Raw genomic sequence first — 16,154 nt, forward strand, 5'->3', positions numbered from 1 at the left:
CTTTTCTCCCACACATGTTTTATAACCATTATCCCTTTTTTTTTTTTTTTTTTTTTTTTTTTTTTGCAAGAAGGAAAGAAATATCCTGAATGATTGCTGCTCTTCTTTTACAGACAGCTTGCTGTTTCCCAAGAGAATCAAGTGGGCTTTTTCTTTCTCCAGTGAAGTGAAAAATACAGGACGTGGGTATCTGGGTGGCGCTTACCAGCCTGTGTCTGTGCAAACACTCACAGATACTCCCGCAAATGACCTCACCAAGCCCGTCTCCCTTTCTTCACCCTCCTGAAATCATGCCGGCTTAACGCGTTTAGTGTTCTGCAATTGACTGTTAACTGCCTTATTTAGCTAGAAACTACAGATAAACCTTGACTAACCGGGTCCCCACACCCACACACATACCCTCACCCTTAGAAATATTTCCACGGATGGTCACACGAGCCACTGAACACTCTCTCACCCTTGGAGAGCATCTTCCCACAGGCTTGCTCACACACTGGCTTTTTATTTGAGCTCTCAACTCTCCGATAGGAATTTCACGAACAAAGGAAGGGGAGGGGAAACGAGGAGGAAAGGAGAGACGCTGGGGGAAAGCAATGACAACCGTTTTCAAAGGGACCTAATATTGTGTCATCCCGGGCTGAACCTCCCTTGTAACTGCTCTTTATTTGTACACTCTGTGCCTGAAAACAAAATAACTTCTCATTGATTGGGCCATTATCCAGGCTCCGAGCTTGGCACCCAGCCCCCAGATCTGTGAAATCGGCCTCACCAAGCCTATGCTTTGAAATGAGAAAACATCTCACTGGAAGCCCATTCAAAGTAAGGAATTTGGCTCAAGGCTCCAGGGTCCTGAGTGTCTTCCTTCTCTTGGCTGCATCTCCCTCATCCAATCTTGGTGCAGAATCTTGCTTGGCTCGCGAGCAGCTCAGGAACAAGAAGTCAGCCGTGCTGAGAACGTCCCATGACACTCTCAGAAGTCATCGGCTGACTATCGAACCTGAATAACCAGAGAGATGTAACCTCGGCATACTTGCAGTTGTTTTCCTCCTGCCCACGCTGCAGGCTTTTCAGGTCCTTGCTTGAGAGTGAACTCACGGGCGTAAATAACGTGCTGTCAACTGCCCTTGTCGGGCAGCTCAGCTATTTAAGCAGCCCAGCATCAGAAAACTCAGCTTCCCAAACCCAGCCTTCGCCACGTCCACGTAAGTAACTTTCAGAGGTCTGCCTTTTGTGTAGAAGCGACTGAAATGCTCCAGGTACCGTATTTGCTATTCTGCTGGGAAAGGTGGAGGTGTAAGGGAGAACAAAAATTAAGAGCTGGTCCCAAGCAGGGAGCCAGAGAAGCTGAGGGATGTAAGTTGAGGTGAATTTTAGAGCAAGGGGCTGGCTATGTTGGCCTTTTGGCCAGTAGGTGAGATGTTTTTCTCACTCTCTCCTGCTCAGTTACACATGAGTTTATCATGTAAAGCCAATATTGCTGTGCTACCTATCAGTTTAAAATTAGACATCACATCATTTGAAAATATTTTTTTGTGTTCAGAGTAGCGGAGAAGGAAAGGTATCTCTGGTTTGAGTAGAGGTGGCTCGACTGTAAATTTGCAGTGCTGTTTCTTGTTACTTCTGGTTCTCATAATACTTACCAGTTATGAAAATGGGAATATTGATCTTGTTTGGGATGAAAAGGAACCCCATGAACCGGGGTTTTGAGAAAATGTGCGTTTGTGATATTTGAGCACAATGGTATCCAGGTAAACTGTTAAGTAAAGTGGAACAAGCATTATTGTGGGGAAAGGGCACAACATACCACAGAGCTTAGGGGAGACAGAGCTTAGGGGAGAAGAGGAATGCACAAAGTTTCCATGAAGTAGCACTTCAGTCGACGAGGTCTGTAATGTATTTAGTTAAGCAGGGTTGGGATAACCAGAGCAGGCAGAGAACAAAATAAAAGTACAGGGAAGGAGGGAAGGGAGGGAGGGGGAGCGGATGTTAGAGGATTTATAATTAGACATCATAGTCACAAAATGCATATAGAAATACAATAAGATGTCATTAATTCCATAGTTCCTGCCTTGGGTCAAGAAGCTGTAACTAAGATTAAGAATCTGGTGAGCCAAAACTGATTTGGCTCAGTGGATAGAGCGTCAGCCTGCCGACTGAAAGGTCCCGGGTTCGATTCTGGTCAAGGGCATGTACCTTGGTTTCGGGCACATTCCCAGTAGGGGTTGTGCAAGGGGCAGTTGATCGATGATTCTCTCTCATCTATCTCTGTAAAAAAAAAAAAATCAATAAATATATATTAAAAGAAAAAAAAAAAAAGAATCTGGTGAAAGCCAAGAACCTTTTGAAGGTGTTTCCCCACCCCATCCCCTTGTTCCCAGTACACACCATGATGTTCATTGTTCATTTTCTGGACTGTTGGAAGTCCAAACCCTAAATTCCATAGTTGAAACCAAGCCTTTTTTTTTTTTTTTTTTTTTTTTTTTTTTTAACTCAGCTGAAGCTGCTGATTTGAGACCCTTCACCTATCTAGCAGGCACTTCTTAACCAAATTGAAGCTCGGTTAGAAGGTCATAAAGGTCTGATTTCAGTCAAGCAACTTATGATTAAGGGGCTTCTCTGAGCAAAGATAAGTTGGGGGCCAAGGAGGAAGAGGACACCAATGAAAGGTAGCGCCTGCTCTCCGAGAGCTGACGTCTAAAGTCAAAAACAAAATGATTAGAGGCCAGGCAAAAAAATGAAAGCATTATGTGCTTTCATTGATAGAAAATGCAAACTAATTGATAGTAACACAAAGCAGATGAGTGGTTACCTGGGGAAGGGGAGCAGGAGGAAGAGGGTGGCAGGGTTCCCAAGGGCACGGGGAAATTTGGGGATGGTGAATATGTTCGCTATTGTGATTGTGATAACCATTTCTTCTTATTTTTTTAAAAATATATGTTATTGATTTTTGTACAGAGAGGAAGGGAGAGAGAGAGGAGTTAGAAACATCAATGAGAGAGTCATTGATCAACTGCCTCTTGCACACCCCCTACTGGGGATATGCCCGCAACCAAGGTACATGCCCTTGACCGGAATCGAACCCGGGGCCCTTCAGTCCCCAAGCCGACACCCTATCCATTGAGCCAAACCGGTCCCGGCTGATAACCATTTCTTATAAGTGAAAATTTATCAGGTTGTACGCTGTAGACACTGCAGCATTATATGCCAATTACACCCCAACAAACAATTCTTGAGCAATAGATCTTTTTTTAAACAATTTTTTTTTATTTTTAAAAATATATTTTTATTGATTTCAGCAGGAGGGAGAGGGAGAACGAGATAGAAACATCAATGATGAGAGAGAATCATTGACTGGCTGTCTCTGGCAAGCCTCTGACTGGGGATCGAGCCCAAAACCTGGGCAGGTGCCCTTGACTGGAATCTAACCATGACCTCCTAATTCATAGGTCAACGCTCAACCACTGAGCTAATGCCAGCCAGGCAACAGGCCTTTTTTTAATCATTAAAAGCCTCTCTAAAAATCATCCTATGCAACATACTGGAAAAAAAAATGAGTATACCTGGAAGATATTAATTCAGTAAATAAAGTAGAGGAGCAGACCACCAGAATTGTGGATTTTTTGTAGAACTTGGAGGGTCCCAGGGATCATTTAACTCAGTTTTGAACCTAGGACTGGGTCCCACGGCAACCAATGAAATCAGAACCCCTGGGTGTGTAGCCTGACATTGTATATTTGAAACTCTCCAAGTGATTCTGATGTAAAACCCAAACCCCTCCCTTCACAGGTGAGGATAGTGAGGCCCAGAGAGAGGAGGGGTCACTACCCACTGGACCACACATCCCAGGGCCCAGGGAGGACAGCAAACAGGACCTCAGAGGAAGAAGGACCCCTGAGGCCATCGCTTCTGGGTCCTCAGAACCACACTTCCAGCTCTAGCTAGGATAAGGTATTCCGTGTGTTTCAAGCACATTCTTGGAACCCAGACATGCTCTGGGCCGGTCAACAGGAGGCATTACTCAGAGCCGCAGAGGTGCATTATTTAAGGGTTGTGCTAGCGCATGAGGAGGGGTGGTGAGGAGGGATGTTTCAAAACTAAAGCTTCCTTTTGTTCCCCACATAATACCTGGTGTCAGCCAGAGGATCATAATTACTAATAAGAACCGTGGCTGACACACCGGGCGCTCTGCTCTGGCGGACAGCCAAGCTGCTCTTTCAGGAACTAGCCTGAGTTCTCAGCATCGGGATGAGTCTGTGGGGCACGACAGGGTCTTTTCAAAGTGACTTCCAGATCTCAACACGGGGCAGAAGCGTGAGTGGGTGAAGTTTGTTCTTGTGGCTTCTGTTCTTGTCTGCCCCTCCCCTCAGCACCTGTGTGGGTGCAGCGGTGCCCACGGCCTCGGACATCTGGCCACCTTGTGGCTTCCCATCTCTCCACCAATCCAAACGTGCCCAGTTCCTGGGGTGTAATAGCCTCAACGCTTTACTTACTACTCATTTTGGAAAACTAATTAAAGTTTTAATGTTAATAGACAAGATTGCTTAATGAGTTATGTCTCTCCCTGGTTCCAGCAAGATAGCGCATCTGAGAGTTTTCTGAAATGTTAGATAAATGTAATTACCGTTTGGGACAATCGGGAAAATCAAAGTTTCAGGCAAAACTCGTAATCCCTACTAGTCAGAATTCCAAGCAACTTGCTGGGAGAAAGTATATCAAGATTGGGGGTTTTCAGTAGAATTCTTCAAACCACATCCCATAAGGAAGATTTCTTTTTCCGAATTTTGTTTTGTTTTGTTTTGTTAAATGCATTCATCCTCATGGGAAGTGGCTGCATTTAATTTATCTTTCTGGGGGGAAATGGAGCGCCACCTTAAGGCTACTAAAAATGTCAAGAAATTCTTCTCACGGGGCTTTATAACTATTACCTGGTTTCTCCTTTGGAACAGAAAGCTGCCCTGGCAGAGCAGTTTTCCCTGCCTTAGTGACAAGGAACCCACTTCCTACAGTCTGGGGCAAGAAATCCCCTAAGTTCCCGTGATTGTGGGCCCGTGACAGCCCTTTAGCCCTTTCTCGCACTGGAGAGCTGAGACTGCTGCCGCTCCTGTGGGCAAGTGGCAGCCGCCTGTGGCACCGCCTGCCTCTGGGAGGGGCGTGGCCAGGTGTGTAATTAACCTCCCGGGAGCTGAGCTGAGTCTCAGGCTTGGGGAGCCCAGGGCAGCCAGGCAGCCAGAGGAGAGGGCATCGTCTTCACTGCTTCACTGGTGAGAGAGCAGCGAGGAGGAGGAGCTGGGAAGGTAAGCACCACCCTGAGCCCCAGGAGACTGGGACACCGGGAGACCGGGGACTCCACCTCTGGGGGAAAGGATTAGGCTGCTGGCGTCAGGTGATGGCCAACTCTGTTTGGAAGCCAAATGTTTCCTCTTTTTTGCCAACGTGTCATTTAAAATTTGTTTTATTTAAAAAGTGAATGATGGGTTTGCACAGAGGATAAGACAGGTTTGTGTAATGGTGACAGACTGTCTGCCAAGTTCTCTTAGTGTGGAATGGCTTAATTTACATAGACTTTTTTTTTTTTTTAAGGCCACGTCATAACCTAACCTGGGTACATGTTTAGAAAATGTTGATGGCTTCTTCAAACGTTTAAAGCGCCAAGTGAACGGGGTTGTGGATGGGGCTACGCAAAGACGAAAGTGTTAGCAGATGGGTGAGCTGTGGCCCAGAGTGATGTATAAAAGACTCACCTGCCCGTTTAAAAACCAACACCTGAGGATCCTGAGGCAGCCCCTGGATCACACCCATCCTGCCTGCCGGCCTTGGGTGGGCTGGTGCAGAATAGCCTTGAGGCTGCAAATAAAAGGGATTTTCCTGATACACAGAGGTGGTGGTGGTGGTGGTGCGGGGTGGGGTGGTGAGGTTCTTCCTGGCCCTTGCTGCTTTGGCCGCCTCTGCCTTCAGTGACCCTGGTGTGGACTTGTTATTCCAGCGCTATTGATTCTGAACACACGTAGGTTTGGGGGGTGTGAGTACATGAGCAAGCAGGTACAGGTCAGCCTGTCCTTTTTATTTGCTGGGAAAGGGCCTTCGTGGATCCTTAGGTTGAACACACCCTTCCACAGAACTCCGTGTAGATAAGTCCTGAGCAGAGTGTGGGGCTGGTGATCAGGAACCTGGGTTTTTTATTTTATTTTCTATTTTATTGATTTTTTACAGAGAGGAAGAGAGAGGGATAGTCAGAAACATCGTTGAGAGAGAATCATCAATCTGCTGCCTCTTGCACACCCCCTGCTGGGGAGGTGCCCGAAACCAAGATACATGCCCTTGACCGGAATTGAACCTGGGACCTTTCAGTCCACAGGCCGATGCTCTACCCACTGAGCCAAACCAGTTTCAGCAGGAACCTGGGTTTTATTTGCATCTTTACCTCAGCTGTAATGGAGGCATAGCCCACGGATACAGACAGGAGAGTGGTAAAAGGCCTGGGAGGGTCGTGTATGGGGTGAGGGTGTCAATGGGGGAGAAAAACATAAACAAATAAAACAGGAGGGAACCCAAAAGATCAGTTGTCCAGTGGATTTCTAATAACACCTCCTTTTATTCTCAAAAATGCATGGCCTAAGCAATGAACTATGTGGTCTCCTATGAATGTGGTTCATAAGACAGTAAAGTGAGTTGCTCTAAATGTTAGCATTTGTTGGTGGCTGAGCTGTGGACCCAGGCTTGCCCATGCCTCATTCTGGCCTCTGTGCCAAGTCACTCACGGCCACCATGACTCAGTTTCCTTATGAGTATCTGTCTTGCCCACACAGAAAGTTGGTGTGTTATAATGTCTTGACAAAAATAAGTTCAGTATAAATGCTGGGCGGGGGGGTTGTTCATCACAAGGCCAAGTTACTTCATTTGTTTCACGTTCTGAAAAGCCTAGTGATTGGTGTTAGCTAATGGCCATGTTTGGATAGCAATAAACACACCTTTAAAAGTAGAGGAGTTAATTTTTACCCATCCTCAAATAATTTCTTGTAATTTGCTTCCAGTAAGTTTGATAAAATGTTGACCAAACATTAAAATCCTGCCAGACCTTTCGGAACTGCCTTGTTCTTTTATGATAAAAACAAAGCTGTCCTGGCCAGTGTGGTTCAGTTGGTTGGTGTCGTCCCATGCATTGGAAGGCTGCAATTAGATTCTGGGCCAGGACACGTACCTAGATTTGATCCCCAGTTCCAGTACCTGTGAAGGCAGCAATTGCTATATCTCTCTCACATCTATGTTTTTTTTCTCTCTCTCTCAAAATCAATTAAAATAATAACAAATTTGCCGAAACCGGTTTGGCTCAGTGGTAGAGCGCCGGTCTGCGAACTGAAAGGTCCCAGGTTCGATTCCGGTCAAGGGCATGTACATTGGTTGCGGGCACACCCTCAGGGGTGTGCAAGAGGTGGCTGGTCGATGTTTCTCTCTCATCAACGTTTCTAGCTCTCTAGCTCTCTCCCTTCCTCTCTGTAAAAAATCAATAAAATATATTTTAAAAAATAAATAAAATAATAAAGTAAAATAATAACAAATTTTTAATATACTTTTTTTTATTGATTTCAGAGAGGAAGGGAGAGGGAGAGAGAGAGAGAAACATCAATGATGAGAGAGACTCATTGATCAGTTACCTCTTGCACGCCCCACACTGGGGATCAAGCCCATAATCCAGGTATGTGCCCTGACCCAGAATCGAACCATGACCTCCAGGTTCAAGGTTGGACCTCAACCACTGAGCCACGCCAGCCAGGCAATAAAATTTTAAAATTAAAAACAACCTAAGGCAGACAGCTACCAGTTCTAATCTCTTGGGGCATACTAGGCAGGAACTAATGCCAGTCATTCTATCTAGACAGATTATGATTGAAATTTCCTAGAATTCTTAAAGACATGACAGATATGCTTAGTCTTTGTTGATATATTTTCATTTCTTTCCTGTGTGGTTTCTCCATAAGGAAATTTACATAAACGATCTTTTTAGCACTTATATTTCCTTAATCCTTTCCAAGTTTCTGGTCTACCAATGTCCAGGAGTGAAATCTATTTATATTTAAATATATAAATAAATATATATATATATATATATATATATATATATATATATATATATATATATAATCACAGAGGAAGGATGAGGGAGAGAGAGAGATAGAAACATCAACCATGAGAGGGAATCATTGGCTTTCTCCTGCATGCCCCCTACTGGGGATTGAGCCTGCAACCTGGGCATGTGCCATTGATGGGAATAAAAACTGGGACCCTTCAGTCCATAGGCCGATGCTATATCCACTGAGCCAAACCAGCTAGGGCTGAAATCTGTTTTAGCAAAACTTTAATTCAGTAGCCTATGCCTGGGAGTGTTCACACTTTATTGTGTGTTCCTCACACACTGCCTGTGGAGATGGCTAGCACTGGGTTCATGGAGCAGGAGCATTGTACCTGATTCACATTCCACAACTTGAAAGGGTGGAGAGTCCTTGGAACTAGTTCAACAGGGCTCCTAGACGACTAAATAATAATAAAATCAAAACTGTAAGGAACAGCAAGAGGACCTGATGTTATTTCACTTGGAGAAGATAAGGCAAGAAAGCTATTTGATGATGGTGTGGGAAAGTATGTAGGGTAGTCATGGAGGCCAATGGCCAGCTATCCACCTTGCCCTTTGAAGGGGAAAAAGAAGCTCAGCAGTTGGTGTAAGCTGCAGCATGAGGGTATTGAGTGAGCCATGATGTATCCCACATCATGCAAAAAAAAAAAAAAATACATTGGAAAGAATTATATAGTCAGGCTCCAAAAGATGGGGCAGAACAAATTTTTTAATTTTTAAAGTCATTTTCTTTCTTTCTTTTTTTTTTTTTTTGTCCTTACGCTCATGTTGAGTTAACATATTCCTTAATTCATAATACACAAGACCATTTTTAAGTTTTACATCTCAATCTAATCCTTTGGCACTCTTCTATCTCTTTAGCTCTCTTTAAACTCAACACCATATATATATATATATATATATATATATATATATATATATATATATATTTTAATTCTTTATTGTTTAAAGTTTTACATGAGTCTCCTTCTCCCCCCTCCCCTGCCCCCCATTGATCTCTCCCCCACCACTCCTTCCCCTCAACACCATATTTTTAAGATCTATCTACATGGCCAGTTATATTTCTAATATTTCTAAAGAATTATGTCTAACTTCTTTTTAATAATCTGCTATTTATATACATTCTTTGCTTACTTAATCCTCTAGTGTTGGACATTTCTGTTGTCTCCAATTCCCATAAATAATTCCATAATGAATAGTCTCATACATATATTCAGTCACCCTTTAGATCTGGTTGTTGGGAGACAGGGGAAAAGAAGGAGTGGGCTAGATGGCCTATATTTTCTTTAAGCAATATGAACTATTGAATTGTCCTTGAGAAATGGAGACACTTGACATCACAAATACTAGTCTAGTATTTCAAACATTTAGAAGTTTCTCTGGGTTCTTTGGGACTTTACTAGGACATTCATAGTGCGTGAAATAATTTTCTGCAATTGCCCTTCTTAATGTTATTTTCTTAAACTTGAGCTAATCAGTTTTAGAAGCATTTTTATTTCTCCATATTGTTCTTTTTTTTTTTCCTTTTAAATGCATTTTTTATTGATTTTAGAGAGAGAGGAAAGGAGAGGGAGAGAAAGAAACCTTGATGAGAGAGAAACACCAATGCCCCCCTGCATGCCTCCTGTTGGGGTTCGAGCCCACAACCCAGGCATGTGCCCTAACGGGAAATCAAACCTGTGACCTCTTGGTGCATGGGTCTATGCTCAACCACTGAGCCACACCAGCCAGGCGCTCCGTATTGGTCTTTGATTCCCTGACAAAGCAAATAAAATGTTCTAAGAAATCATATTAGTTATAGGGTTGAGTGGAAGGTCTAAAATGTTCTCCCATTTTATTTTATTTTTTAATTTATTTTTTATTTTTTAAAATATATTTTATTGCTTTTTCACAGAGAGGAAGGGAGAGAGATAGCTAGAAACATAGATGAGAGAGAGTCATCGATCAGCTGCCTCTTGCTTGCCCCCTACTGGGGATGTGCCCGCAACCAAGGTACACGCCCTTGACTGGAATCGAACTTGGGACCCTTCAGTCCACAGGCTGACGCTCTATCCACTGAGCCAAACTGGTTTCGGCTCCCCCATTTTAATGATTACAAAACCTGATGCCATTTGGTTGCCTAATATTATGTCCTGAGTCACTAGGAAAGCCGGATTAGAACCTTAGTAATGGTACTTTGTACTTACACAGTGTTTATAATGTAAAGTGCTATTCATAACATAATCCATCTCATTGACCTCTACAGCAACCCGGTGAGGCACGTGGAAGTAGGATTATAGTTTCACTTGTAGATGGAGAAATGAAGGTTCAAAGTAATTAAGTGAGTTGTCCAAAGTCACCTGGAGATCAAAGCGATGTTGCCGGAAGGAGAATGAGGGTTTTCTAAGGCTCCAACCAGCCTCCTTTGGCAACATTATATTGGATGCTTAGGGAAACAATCTGCTGTAGGTTCAGAGTTATCCCCTGAGCTGGACTTCCGGTGTATCTGTCCTTTTCAATGATTCTGTGATGTTCATGAGTAGGCTAGAGCCGCACAGCCAATAACAAGTCAAGAAGGCCCGTATCACTGAGCCACATGGCAACAAATAGCATGTACGGTTGGACTTTGGCACCGCACGGGGTGCTACAAAGTACCAGGTGTGTATCATTTTATCCATTACCTAATTACAGTAATAAAATAAGCATGGTCGTTGGACCATAAAAAATAGTAATTGATTCAAGTATATTTGTGCAAAGAGATAATTCCATTTTTCTCAAAGAGCCTGAGGAAGTTATGCCTGCTTGCATTAGGCAGGTTGCAATGACCTAGGAAAGGGCTGCCTAAATATCTACTGGCCGTGCACGTGCAATACTGCCAAGGTCTCTAGCTGCTGTTCCTGACTAAGCAATGAGGGCCTGGGCAAACATGTGGTAGAACACAGCATGCATGAAAAAAAGCATGATGACATGTCCCCAGACTTACAAATGAACAGCCCTTTTCTCTGGGAATGAATAATTTTCACAAAGAAATTCTATTTTAACATTCTAAATTGACTGAATGGCTGCCGATTTTGACATTATGACAATTATGACATTATGACAATTCTGTATTCGATTTTTAAAATATCAGGCTGATTTCTATCATCAGTATTTAAGTTTTTGAGCAGTCTTTCTCTTCTCTTAACGGTTTCACGCTCTACGCCGCCGGGTTGAATCCTCCGGGCGGACTGCGCGGACCCCACCCGTTTACCTCTTAACGGTTTCAGTCTTTCTCTTCTATGCAACAAATACATATATCTTCCTAGCCTACAGTCTGTGAATCTAATTAATCTAATTAATGCCTTCCTAAATAAAGTACAATTAGGAAACTAAATGGGTGAGCAAAAATTAATAATTCACTCTAAAACATAAAAGGAATATTTATCACTTGTCATTTTGACTTATTTGTGCCATTTTTTTCTCTTCACAAGCTGCTTAAAAAGTTGATCTTTTTGTTATTTGCTTCTAAGCTTAGTAATGCAAATTTCTTTTTACTATGTTTAATTTTCTAAAAAAACAAAACAAAAAAAAAAACAACGAGATCTCTGTCCCCTCCATAGGAAAAAAAAAATCTTGCTGTCAAATTTGCTGTTGGGTTAGGGCATCAGATATTTTCAAAGAGGAGAGCTGATCATTCAATGTACTACAGAAGTCTCACCTCTGCTGTATTATCCGGCTTGAAAAGCCCTGCACACATGGGTGTGCTTCATGGAATTCTCTAGTACAAGCCGTTTTTGTTCCTTTGTTTACATTTGATTGTAGGATGGGACTGTGTTTGAGGTGTAATGGATATTCGCACTTTCTGAGCATCAGCACGACCATGCTCACAATACCCGAAGCAGGCAGAGGCCCAAGTATTATTCATCCTACCGGACCAATTTCTGCCCTGCGTATTCAAACTGCAATAAAAGTGAAAGGTCAGGAAACTGGAAGGCGTCCTGTATCCTCCTTACTTGTAAACACACAGAGTTACAACAACAGGCTTTCTTAAGAGTAAAAAAAAGAACCTGCTACTGTGGTTTTATTCTCTAAGATCCCAACAGACCTGCACCTTACTAATCTGTAGCAGCATGACAGATGCCTAAAGTCAACAGGAACACTTCTATCTTTCTTTCTTTCTTTTTAAAAAAAAATATTTTATTGAGTTTTTACAGAGACGAAGAGAGAGGGATAGAGAGTTAGAAACATCAATGAGAGAGAAACATTGATCATTGGCCTCCTGCACACCTCCCATCGGGGATGTGTCCGCAACCAAGTTACATGCCCCTGACCGGAATCGAACCTGGGACCCCCCAGTCCGCAGGCCGACGCTGTATCCAGTGAGCCAAACCAGTTTCGGCCACTTCTAACTTTCTACACCTAAGCGACAAATTTAACATTTTACCTATGATAAGGGGACCAGATGTCCAGGTCTGCCTAGGACACTTGTGATGTGTGCCTGGTTTCTTGGTGTAACTACCCATAGCACCTCTTTTAAACTTAAATGTTTCACGTTGGATGGCAAATTGTATGTCATGTTAATTTAACAGGTAGACTGAATACTAAAAAGCACGTTGGTTGAAAATGTATCATGGGCTCTTTGAAGTAGAAAGTTGGTACAAAGCGTTTGGCAAATCAGGGTCACGGCTTAGACTGGATCCATGTCCTCCCATTTCTCGGGCCAATGACATCAGTAAACGTTGAGGAGGAATAACACGATAAATTAAAATGCAGCCATTCTGATCATAAGCATTTTAGAGGAAAAATAACCTCAGAAGTCATCTGGCCCAATATCTTCACTTTTTCTTCTTTATTGATTAAGGTATTACATATGCGTCCTTATCCTCCCATCTTCAATTTCTGAAGGAAGAAATAATATAACATTCTGGAAATGTCTGTATCACTTTAGTTTCCTAGGCGGTTTCATGAGCACAGTCTCACCAGACCACAACTGCAATAAACAGGCAAGGAAGGAAGTTCTCAGCCACATTTTACAGAGAAGAGAAATACATTTCAAATAAGCTTAACAACCTCAGCCATGGATGTGTGACTTTTAAGCAGAGGTGTTAAAATTGAAATACAGGTCTGACTCCTTGCCTAGTGCTTTTCTACTACTCCATGCCAGTGCAATGTTTTCATTCAGTATGGGAACTTAAAATGTATCCTCTTTCGCCCTTGCCAGCGTAGCTCCGTGGTTGCGCACTGACCCAAGAATCAAGACATCTGGGTTTGATTCCAGGTCGGGCACATGCCTGGGTTGCTGGCTCGATTCCCAGATGGGGCTGTGTAGGAGGCAGCCAAACAATGATATTTCTCGCTCATTAATGTTTCCATCTTTCTTTCCCTTCCTCTCTCTCTCTCTAAAACTCAATAAAAACATATTTAAAAATAAATAAAATAAAATGTATCTTCCACATACACTTTACCCATTAAAGATATACAAACATCCCCTCTGTAATTAATATTCAAAAACATTTTACTTCTGCTTCCCTCTTAGTCTTCCCACCTACAGAGGGCTCTGGCCAGCAACAAAATTGTTCTTATCTGGCAGCGCTGCTTGGTGGCTGGCTGGGGAAGTGCGACACATAAAATCTCTTCCTCCTTGTCCCTTGGGTAGAAGGATGGGGAGAGGATCATGCAAAGTAATCTCTGGCCTCCTCTTGATGGTTCATTGATTCTGTCTCAAACACCCTGCTGCTCACATTCATACTTTTCAACATTCCCCTTCTTCCTCTCTCCCCCTCTTCATTTCATCCATGACACAAATGTAGCTCTGATTATTATGTGTTTATACGATAAAGGAAAGTCATACTTTTTGCAATGAAAATAAAGTTCAATCTACAATCAATAAGCATTCAGTGGACACCCTACAATGTGTGCTGTAATCCTCTAAGATCATCAAAAGTCCCCTGAAAACCTCTTCAATATCTGCGCCAACACCTCCTGTCTCTAAGCCAGATTTTAACTAAAACTGCTTTTTCTTCAGCATTTGCTTTCAAAAATGAAATGAATTCTTATTAAATTTCACTAGGATATTTTAACAGAATTATTTTCTACCTCCCTTCCCTCTACCCATTCCTGCCCCCCAGTAACAAATATGTAACATTTATTTACATTCTTTCTTGTGGGTCAGCCTTGGAGTCTACCTAGAATTTATAATGTTCTTTCCAGATAAAACCTTTTCTGACTTCCAAACCATCGTCATAGAGGTAGACCTTTGGAAAAGCAATTTGCTTAAAATATGGATATCTTTTCTAAGGAAATAATGGAAATGAGATTGTCCTCTTTCATTAGCCTATTTCTAAGGAGGTAGATTAATACTCTATTATGGCACATTCAAAAAGGAAGCCTAAAGTTTGATTATTATCTTTCACCACTTCCTTTTGTTTCCATACACAAAACTTTGGATTAGAACATGAGTTATCAATAAAAAAAAACAAAAAACCAAAAAAAAGCCTCAGTGTGTATACAAATAATTTTATGTCCGGGATTAATTATTGACTCACTGCTGGTAGTCATTCACAGACACTCTCACTTCCAATAGTTGCCATAATATCTTGCTATTTTCTATAAGTGGCCATAGAGAATTCGGGCCACCGAGGGACTTGTTGCAACCACAGTTTTAGGAAGTTCCTTCATCAACTCAACCAGACTCTGTACATCTAGGGATTAGGTAGAAGAAATAGTCATTAAGATCCATCTGGTCTGGTTGAAGCCCAGCTTTCTATTCTATTCTGTTGGCGGCAGTAACTTTTTCTCATTTGCATCCTATATTATTAACATAATGTCACCTTTCAATTATGTCTGTGCCAATTACAGACAAGCCAGTGGGGAAGAAGAGCCAGTCAGGCTAGGGGTGCTGGTGACATTAACTGAGTCACTGGCTTGTCCATTGATCAGGGTCAGAGATGTCTGGTCACCCCCCATGAGAAACATGCCTCAGGGAAGGAGACGCTGCTCCCAGGCTAGCCCCATATTTAACATGTCTGAGCCAGAGCAGACACAGGACACCACATTGCTTTACTGCCCCTCTTTCCATAACCACTCATCAAGGCTTTTCTGTCTGCGTAACTGCTCAATACAAGGAAGAAATACAGAGTAGTGGTTAATAACATGGATGCAGGAGTTAGACCTGCTGGGCTTAAACCCTGCTCTGCTCCTCATTGGATTTGTATTGGGGAAAAGTTTATATACATCCCCTTGGGGGGGTTATATACATTTGCATCTACATCAGTTTCCATATGTGTAAAATGGAGCCATTAAGAGGGCCTATTTCTCGAATGATTGAGTTAATGCATTTAAGACATTTAGGACCGTGCCTGGTGCATAGTAATCACTCAACACATATTTTGTTGTTGTTATAACAGGGGCAAGGTTTCTGACTGCAGTTCAAAAATATGAGTCAACTCCGTACTGTTTGAGGCAGTGAGGACCAAGAGATATTAGAATGTTGGAAAGTTATTCTCTCCGATGTTGTGTTTCGGTTTTGAACATGGCCAGTCCTAGTTGTTGAAAACACAGAGCAGTGTCTTCCTAACTTATGTTCTAAACCACGTCATGCCAGATGGCATCATAGAAATTCAGTTTAACAGACATTTAATGAATACCTATTATGTGCCAGGTACTTCTAAGGAAAGCAGGAGAGATTTAAATGTATAAGAGATGACATATCCACCACAGAATATAATTTAGTAGGGCAGACAGGCCCATGAACAAATTATTTCAAAAACAATTTCCATTGGGTCATTATTCTCATAGGACAAGACGACCTAGAAAAATCTGCTCACCAGTTCATAGTATATTTGTTCCTGCTTGTTTTTAACTTTCTCACTACTCATCTTCTTTCCTATTAATGTTTCCTCATTAGTAGGTAAAAGAATAAATTGGGGAGTGAAGTAGAGGAGTGAGCAAAGATACCATTAAATTGGTGAAAATACCAATAATTAAGTTGAAATCAATACACGATGTGGAAGTACCAATGGGAACATATGCTTAAGACATGACCCCACCCCCACTTGGTTAGTCTTCA

The 16,154-nt window shown here is 42.3% G+C and overlaps 1 protein-coding gene across 3 annotated transcripts in view; it reads left to right on the forward strand.

Moving 5' to 3' along the window:
• The first annotated feature begins 835 nt into the window (after positions 1 to 835).
• HOPX (HOP homeobox) overlaps positions 836 to 16,154 on the forward strand; it is a 31,241-nt gene continuing 15,922 nt past the window's right edge. The window contains exon 1 of one of the 3 annotated variants that reach the window (XM_036415456.2): positions 836 to 1,202. The gene's annotated coding sequence lies outside the window, so the exon portion shown is untranslated. Of the gene's footprint in view, positions 1,203 to 4,125; positions 4,244 to 5,256; positions 5,294 to 16,154 lie in introns of those variants that run through there. The other 2 variants (XM_036415467.1, XM_045572268.1) reach the window with 2 other exon arrangements.

This window comes from Pipistrellus kuhlii, unplaced genomic scaffold, assembly GCF_014108245.1.
Source record: "Pipistrellus kuhlii isolate mPipKuh1 unplaced genomic scaffold, mPipKuh1.p scaffold_m20_p_1, whole genome shotgun sequence".
Taxonomy (NCBI): Eukaryota; Metazoa; Chordata; class Mammalia; order Chiroptera; family Vespertilionidae; genus Pipistrellus; species Pipistrellus kuhlii.